Source organism: Paramormyrops kingsleyae, chromosome 1, assembly GCF_048594095.1.
Source record: "Paramormyrops kingsleyae isolate MSU_618 chromosome 1, PKINGS_0.4, whole genome shotgun sequence".
NCBI lineage: Eukaryota > Metazoa > Chordata > Actinopteri > Osteoglossiformes > Mormyridae > Paramormyrops > Paramormyrops kingsleyae.
The window spans coordinates 76383892-76391225 of NC_132797.1; the positions used below are offsets into that span (position 1 = coordinate 76383892).

The window sequence follows — 7334 nt, forward strand, 5'->3', positions numbered from 1 at the left end:
TAGGCCGCACCAGAGCGGTGGCCACAAGGAGCTGCTAAACCTCGATAACGGCGGCCTTCAGGACCCGTTAGCTGCCTCCCGCATTGCCCGACATTGGTCTTACGCTTCGGAAGTTCGGAAAGGTCGAAGGCTAAAAGACGGGCCCTTCTCACACTGCCCAACTGGGCCCATTATTCAGAAAAGAGCAGAGATTTTTCAGGTGCAAGATATCTTTTAAATGACTTAACTGCTCAGGCTCTGGTGAGTAGAGCTTGAAAAAATAGGACTTTAATTGTTCCGTTTTCCTGCTCAGTGTGTCAAACGACATTTTATTATTCTATGTCTTTTTTTCCCCTCTCCGGACACCTTTTCACATTATTTTCTTTTCATAATGAGACGGAGGTCACATGGTTTTCTGCTCTGACAGTGATGCTGTTTGCCACTCACTTTCATATCGCTAGGAGTTAACTTGTGGCTGGAAAAAAAGCACCTGACACTCGCTGACGGGGACAGACCTAATGAATGGTGATCTGGGCCCATCAGTAGCATGACACTTTAAGCGGCGTTGTCACAGATCAGCAGGAGAGTTTTATGTAAAGTGATGCCTTCCATTTACTTGTAGATGACCTTCCAAAGTTCATCCGTTTCTGTCGTGGACTGGATTAAATTTAAAGCCTCCACACCAGTTCCTTAAACAACGGGATTACACACTTCAGCACCGACCTCAGAAAGTTGGAGCGAGGTGTCAGGATCACTTTGGAAAGTGTGTGGAGTTTTTTTTTAACCATTTCATCTAGCATCCCTCAAACAGGGCGAAGTGAAAGGGTTCTCCTGTGAACAGAGAGGGTACTGAACACACTGCCGTCTCCTAGGGGAAGCAAACTGGTTGTAAAACATGCAAAACTGAAATACTGACACATTCTGCTCACCTGATATTGCAAGAATTTGACTACAAGAATTACCTGCCGATAACATGACCAGCTGATAAGAACCGTCACGATCTGTGAACGCCTGTTACACCCTGAATGACAACTAGAGGAGAAGACACATTGTCATGCTTCAAGTCAAAGTAAAATTCCTGGATTAATTTGCTATTTTGATTTGACCTGCTTATCCTCTTTAAGGCCACTGATTCAAAATTGCACACCATCACAGGATATGTTTGCAAACATGTCAACATAATAGAGCTGCAAAATTAGTTCTCTGACCATCATGTAACATGGGTATAATCCATAACATCTTTTATAAAGTTTTTTTTCTTTAAATCTAATAAAATGGGGAGATTCAGAGGGTGAACAATGAAATAGAAGCAATGAAAACATATTGCTGGACTCATTCAGGAGTTGGAAATTCATCTCTTTATTAAAGAACCAGAATTATTTGCAATTACACAGCTACATCTGAGATGATTCTGTTTTGAGAGGAGTGGGTCAATTTACTATCTGTTGAAATGTGACATTAAGTGGTTTTTAAGTGTGGAACAGCTTCAGAACAGTGCCGGTAAGTCAAAGTTCACCAGAAGAACCATGTCAAAAATGAACGAGAAGCATTTCATCCCTTAACGCCGCATGTCTTCCGTACATCTGCAGGAAATGTTTGGTCATGTTTTATTGTCAGAAAAGTTATGATTTCATGTTGGTTTTTTTTTAGACAGACTCTGCTACCATATTGAGAGAATTTTAAAAGGGTGCAGAAGGTTAGTCAGAAAATGCTAATTTGTCAGTTTTCTGGTTCACTGGCTCCATAATATTCTGGGCATTTATAAAGCTTTCATAAAACACTGATTCCGTGCTCCAAAAAGTGGACAATGACCCACTACTGACTTTTTCCGATCTATAAAAAATGCTTATAAATGCTTAGTCACATTAGCATTTACACTGGACCCTGACTCAAGTGCAGGTACCTAGCAGTCAGAATGAGGGTTACCCAATAAAACACGGGCTAAGAGATTTCAAACACAATGACCGGTAAATAGCTGCAAGGATCACTGAACTGCAGCATGAACCTGCAGGTGCCTGCAGAATCCTCGTTCTCCTTTCAAATTCTGGTGCAGCAGTGACACATTTGTCAGTTAGTTAAGTAAAAATTAAGCATATAAAGTGAGTTGAGTGTCATTTTATCTTTATTAATATTAACATTCGAGCTGGGTTGAATTATAAACACACTTTTTAGATCTACGATGTCATTTTAGGGGACTGATAAAATAAAATAATAGACAAATGTATTTCAAGAATAAAGTCGTAATATTGCAGTTTTAGCCTGTTTTAAACTCAAAATAATTTGAGAATAAAGTTGAAAGGGGACAACAGACAAAGACACTGCACACAGTCACCACCTGTAAACAATCACTGTCTGCAATGTGAGCTTCTATAAAAGTGACAATTCCTTCCAACACGCACAATTCTTCCTTCTACATACAGCTCTGGATTGTTTTTTTTTAAATCTGCATTTTTAAATCCTGATTTAATCCTGGTTCTGCTGGCAGAGGCTATGCTGAGCAGCAGGTTGCTTCCAGGTTCAAAGTCTCTAAGACAGCAGTACAGAAGAACAAGGTGAAGCAGGAAACACTGTGAATAACCAGAAACCAGCCAGGTAAAGGGCGGAAGCGATATTCTAATGCCAGAGATGACCGTCAACTTATCAAACAATTTCTCATGAATCGGAGGATAACCTCAAGTAGGAAACATTAAGGGCAGGTGTGAAGTGCACTGATAGGACAGAATCAGGCTCCTAGAAGCAGGACTGAAAACCCATACTAATGATTATTAGGTAGCACTGCTAGGGCACGCAGCATGCGTATTTGGCATACAGACGGGGGGTGCTGCTGAATTGACTAGCCTTCTGGCAGAGATCTACTGAAGACTGAGCAATTAGGAATGGACACCCAGGATTTAAATCAGTCACCCCCAGGTCCTCCATGATTAAAGAGATTAACCCAAGATGAGCATCTCTCGCATTATGACACTCTATGAGAAGTGTTGTCTACACCAGCTGCATTATAGGAATAACCTGGGTTGTTTTGATAGACCAGGGAGGTGATCCATTAAGCAGGATTTCTCAGTTAGCTGGGTTAACTAAAGCAAAAAGTCACTACCATCCAATAAGAGTTTAGGTAAGAGGCATTCCTATTGGACTATTATGATCTTCCAATAAGAGTTTAGGTAAGGAGCATTCCTATTGGACAATCATGACTTCTAGCATCTAGCTTAAGTTGACTCAGCTAACTGAGAAATACCACTTTGTGGAATGCACCCCCAGAAGTGTGCAATTATTCACCAAAGTGATAAATGTTCTTTAGTACATAAAATTTTTTAAACTTAATATGAAATATTATGCAATACTAAAAAATTCAAAAGCATATATATGTGTAGTATTTTATATAATAATAATTATTATTATTATTGATACCTGTGGGGAAATTCCCTTTACGCCTCCCCCAACTTGCACTCTATAGGTGAGAGCAAGCTGGCTGGGAGGGACGGCCCCCTCACAGCAGCACCCAGGGAGCTGGGGGTTAAGAGCCTTGCTGATGGACCTGCAGATGTGCCGAGGTCAGGGCTCGAACTGGCCACCTTCTGATCACAGGCACAGAGGCTGAGCCCGTTGAACCACACGCTACCCATGTACCTTAATTAGTACGTTTATTATTTTGCTACAAGCAGCGCTTCTTCTAAGACTTGCTGATTAAATGGTTAAATAACATTAAGCTACGTTCCAAAATCTATGATCTTCATCGTGGATCATGGCTGTAGCCAAAAATATCTTGATATGACATTTTGACCATACTGCACACCCATAATGTATATGTACATATATCTTAATAACTAAAGACCATTTTAATAAACATTTCAGTATATTTTATCCTCCCTGTCATCGTACAATAAATACTGGTGGTGTGTTTTGAGAAGTGATCCATTCTGATTTGAGGGATGATAAAAACAATATAGCGGTACTCTAGAGTTACATCTGAAAAAATACTTTTAAATTTATTTATTTATTGTAAAGCCAAAGAACTGCATTTTTGTCCTGGTCATAAATAATTCAGAAGGTTACTATAGTTCAAACATGTTGTTTTGGATGTAGGACATTGGATCAAGTCAAGTTTAAAATAATAATCAGCTTGCTCTTCTCCCTCCATAATACTATTTTAAAATGTAGCTATGTAAATGCCACTTTAAAATCAATAAGTAACAGAAGTTTCACGTCTTCTTTTTTAAGGGCGTACTCACATTTGGCCCGCTTCCGTTGCTCCGTGCCGGAGAACCATCGCCCCCATCCTACTCTCCCACTGGTCTGCGCTCACATCGCACTTAACGCTCCGGGCCCAAGCACGCTTTCGTCATCACCATGCGACTTTTTGTGTGGAAGAAAACATAGGAAGGAAAGTGTACGGATCAGCAGAATGGAATTCATGATTAATGTCCCAATTTTGTGGCTTATTTGAGGTAGTCTTGGGCATAGTTTTATCATGTATGCAACGCACGCAGCGATTTTTATTTATTCGTGCTGCATCAATAAGATCAATAATCACTATTACAGACATCGCTAACCATCGAATCAGAACCATGGATTCAATATGTCCAATATGCTTTTTGGGAAGTTTTGTATGCTTACTGAGCAGATAAACGGAAGAAAACAGAAGAAACCGCTGTCACATTTGTGGGCGCTTGTATTATCTGTTCGCTATGTTCGCAATGGAGAGTGATGGTAATGAGTTTGCTCACGGAAGAAACGCGCTTTACAGTTTTACTTGCTTGCCTGATTTACTATTCTAACACAGTTAGACAGACGCAGTTTTTTTTTGCGATCTGTACAGCCTACCTTATCAGTTCTTTCCGGGTTCCGCTCACGTGTAGTGTTCATGGGTGTGTCACTGTGTCAGTTGCATATTTAACGTAATATCTGTGCTCCTTAACCGGGCACAGTTAGCGATCACACTACATCTGTACCGTGCCTCAGTCCGACTAATCGTGCTGTGGCCCAGCTCTCCAAGCGGGCCCGGGCACGGTAGGGAGATCACAGTAGCCAAACGAATTGGACTTTGAGGGTCAGACGTGCTCGGGCACGGTTCGGATCGGCTACATGTAATGTAGATAGGCTTGTGGTGTTAGCCACCTACCCATATGATGTAGATTAACAGTGCTCATTTTTATCTCAGAGATCATTGCCAAACATAGAATGGTTATGAGTCATGACAAGTGATAAATTCCATTCTTAAGAATTGTAAATTGTGGTTGAAAATGTGCTAAGCTATCATGTTATGCAGCAAAGTGACTAATGTGTCAGTTTTGGCCATGAACCAGCTCATTAAAGTCCTATGATGTTAAACAGCATTGTATACATCTTTACATTTCTAAAGAAGTATATTCAGAGTATGGCACTATGACATGTAAGATGACACATGCACTGGCATCACACTCGTTTTCCTGACCATTAAAGGGATTGGTTTCCTGACCGTTAAAGGGATTGGCAGAGATCTATTGATGAAGCAGGGCTCGTGTACAAGGTTCTGTACTGTAGCCAAACCACAATGATATTTTAATAATCATGGTTTATTTGCAGATTACGCTGGGGACACCCCCACTGCTTCTGGTGTGATTAGAAGAATGTGACAGACATGTAAATATATCTCACAAGTTTAATCTTCAGACCCAACTTCATAAAAGCAAACTTTTGAAAAGTAATAGCGGTGTTGGACCTTGTGAACTTTCTCCATTTTGGGAGGAATTTAAGAAGCCGATTGCAGCATATGTATTCTGTCCGGCTTTGATCATTATGGAGACACAGACCGTTAAATGTTTTTTTTTACTTTTCATTTTGATTATGGAAAGCCAAACGTGCAAAAATATTAAATGGATTGATCCAAAATAAAGTTAATACTTCACACACGATCAAGAAAAGCCTGCACTGAAAGTTGTCCCTCGACTTCCAAAAGCATGTCACGTTCACTCAGCTATCACTTTTATCTGAAGAAGCTTACAGTTTTATCCATTTACACAGCTGGTCAGTTTCCTGAAGTCATTGAGATTGGGCAACTCACTCACCACACAAGACCTGAACCGGCAACCTTTGGCTTAGGACCGGTACAGTGACTGCTGACTCCACATAGCCCCAGACTTACAGATAAGTAACGTTTCGATCATCTGACCACAGCGGAGGCGTACAGCCTGGCTGGATGGCAGATCTCTTTGAGGACACATGCACTTGGCCATAGACGATAGTACTCCTCTTTCAGCTAAATCATTTTTAAAGTCAACGGAAATGAAAGCAATCTTTAAAGCGTTTCCTTGTTCTTCTTCTGGCCTGAGTGGATGTTTGTGGTGGTGGTTTGGGGGGGGGGGGAGTCGTTCGATTTCATATGCATTTAGGATCAAACGTATTTCGGCGTGCTGTATAAGTTATTCCACTTTAGGAACAGCAGTGGGAAAACAACTGTTGCTGAGTGATTTTCCCCTAACCTCATAATGAAGCCCATGTGGACAACGTGCCTTTCAACAAGCTGCAAATCTCCAAACAGGCCTCGCTTAGCCTGATTAAAGCTGGGAGCTCCACCTGGTCCCCATTATGAAGGGCAGGGAGACCCAAAGTGAAGTGAGTTAGCACCTGTATGTTCCAATTCTGCGTGCTTTCTGCACACGCACAGTGTGTGTGTGTGCATGTGTCTGCCTGTGTGACGGTGACGTCTGTATAAATGGAGGACATTAACTCATTATGACTTGGGGTTGTTGGAGTGTTTTTGTTTCGTGGGGTGAGGTAGAAAAAAAATGGGGTGATGAAAGAATCCTAAACATCTAGGATCTGAGATGAAGTTCTGGGGCAGTGCTGACACAATGTCCTTTGAACCAATCAGAACTTCTAGGGAAATTGAGTTTATTGCCAGTTACATGCCATTTGTAGATTATTTTAGTGTCAAGTTCTAGTGAGCTAAACCAGGATCAACTGAATGACTGTGAAAGGGTAGTTTTAATTGGAAACTATGACGGGAAAAGCTACACAATTAATTTCCTCTTTTAGTTTGTTTGGAATCTTCAGGATTTTGTTTTTCTCCGTTCTATTACAGAATCGTAGTTGGAGTTATTGCGTAGTGCACGCACAAAGAATGCCATATTGTGCACCATTATTTGAAAAAAACCATTGTGAACTTTCCTATATAAAAAGAGGAGCCAAATCGATGTAAAATGATGCCTTTGCAGTGAGGCTGGCAGAGCCGTAATAGCCACTGACAGAAGAGGGCTATGAGGGCCTTCTAGGAGTCAGGCTCTCGGCGGAGTCTGTCTGTTCTGCCTCGTCTTCCACATTGGTTGCTATGAGACCCCCTTTAGTTCTATGTCTCTCCAAAGTAGACTCCTATCATC

General features: G+C 41.2%; 1 long non-coding RNA gene across 1 annotated transcript in view; it reads right to left on the reverse strand.

Moving 5' to 3' along the window:
- Positions 1–4866, reverse strand: part of LOC111838259 (uncharacterized) — a 46134-nt gene extending 41268 nt beyond the window's left edge. Inside the window, exons 1-2 of the long non-coding RNA XR_002836844.2 lie at positions 4801–4866; positions 4209–4332 (exon numbers count right to left, since the gene is read on the reverse strand). This is a non-coding gene — a long non-coding RNA (uncharacterized lncRNA). The remainder of the gene's footprint in view (positions 1–4208; positions 4333–4800) is intronic.
- Positions 4867–7334: the final 2468 nt, after the last annotated feature.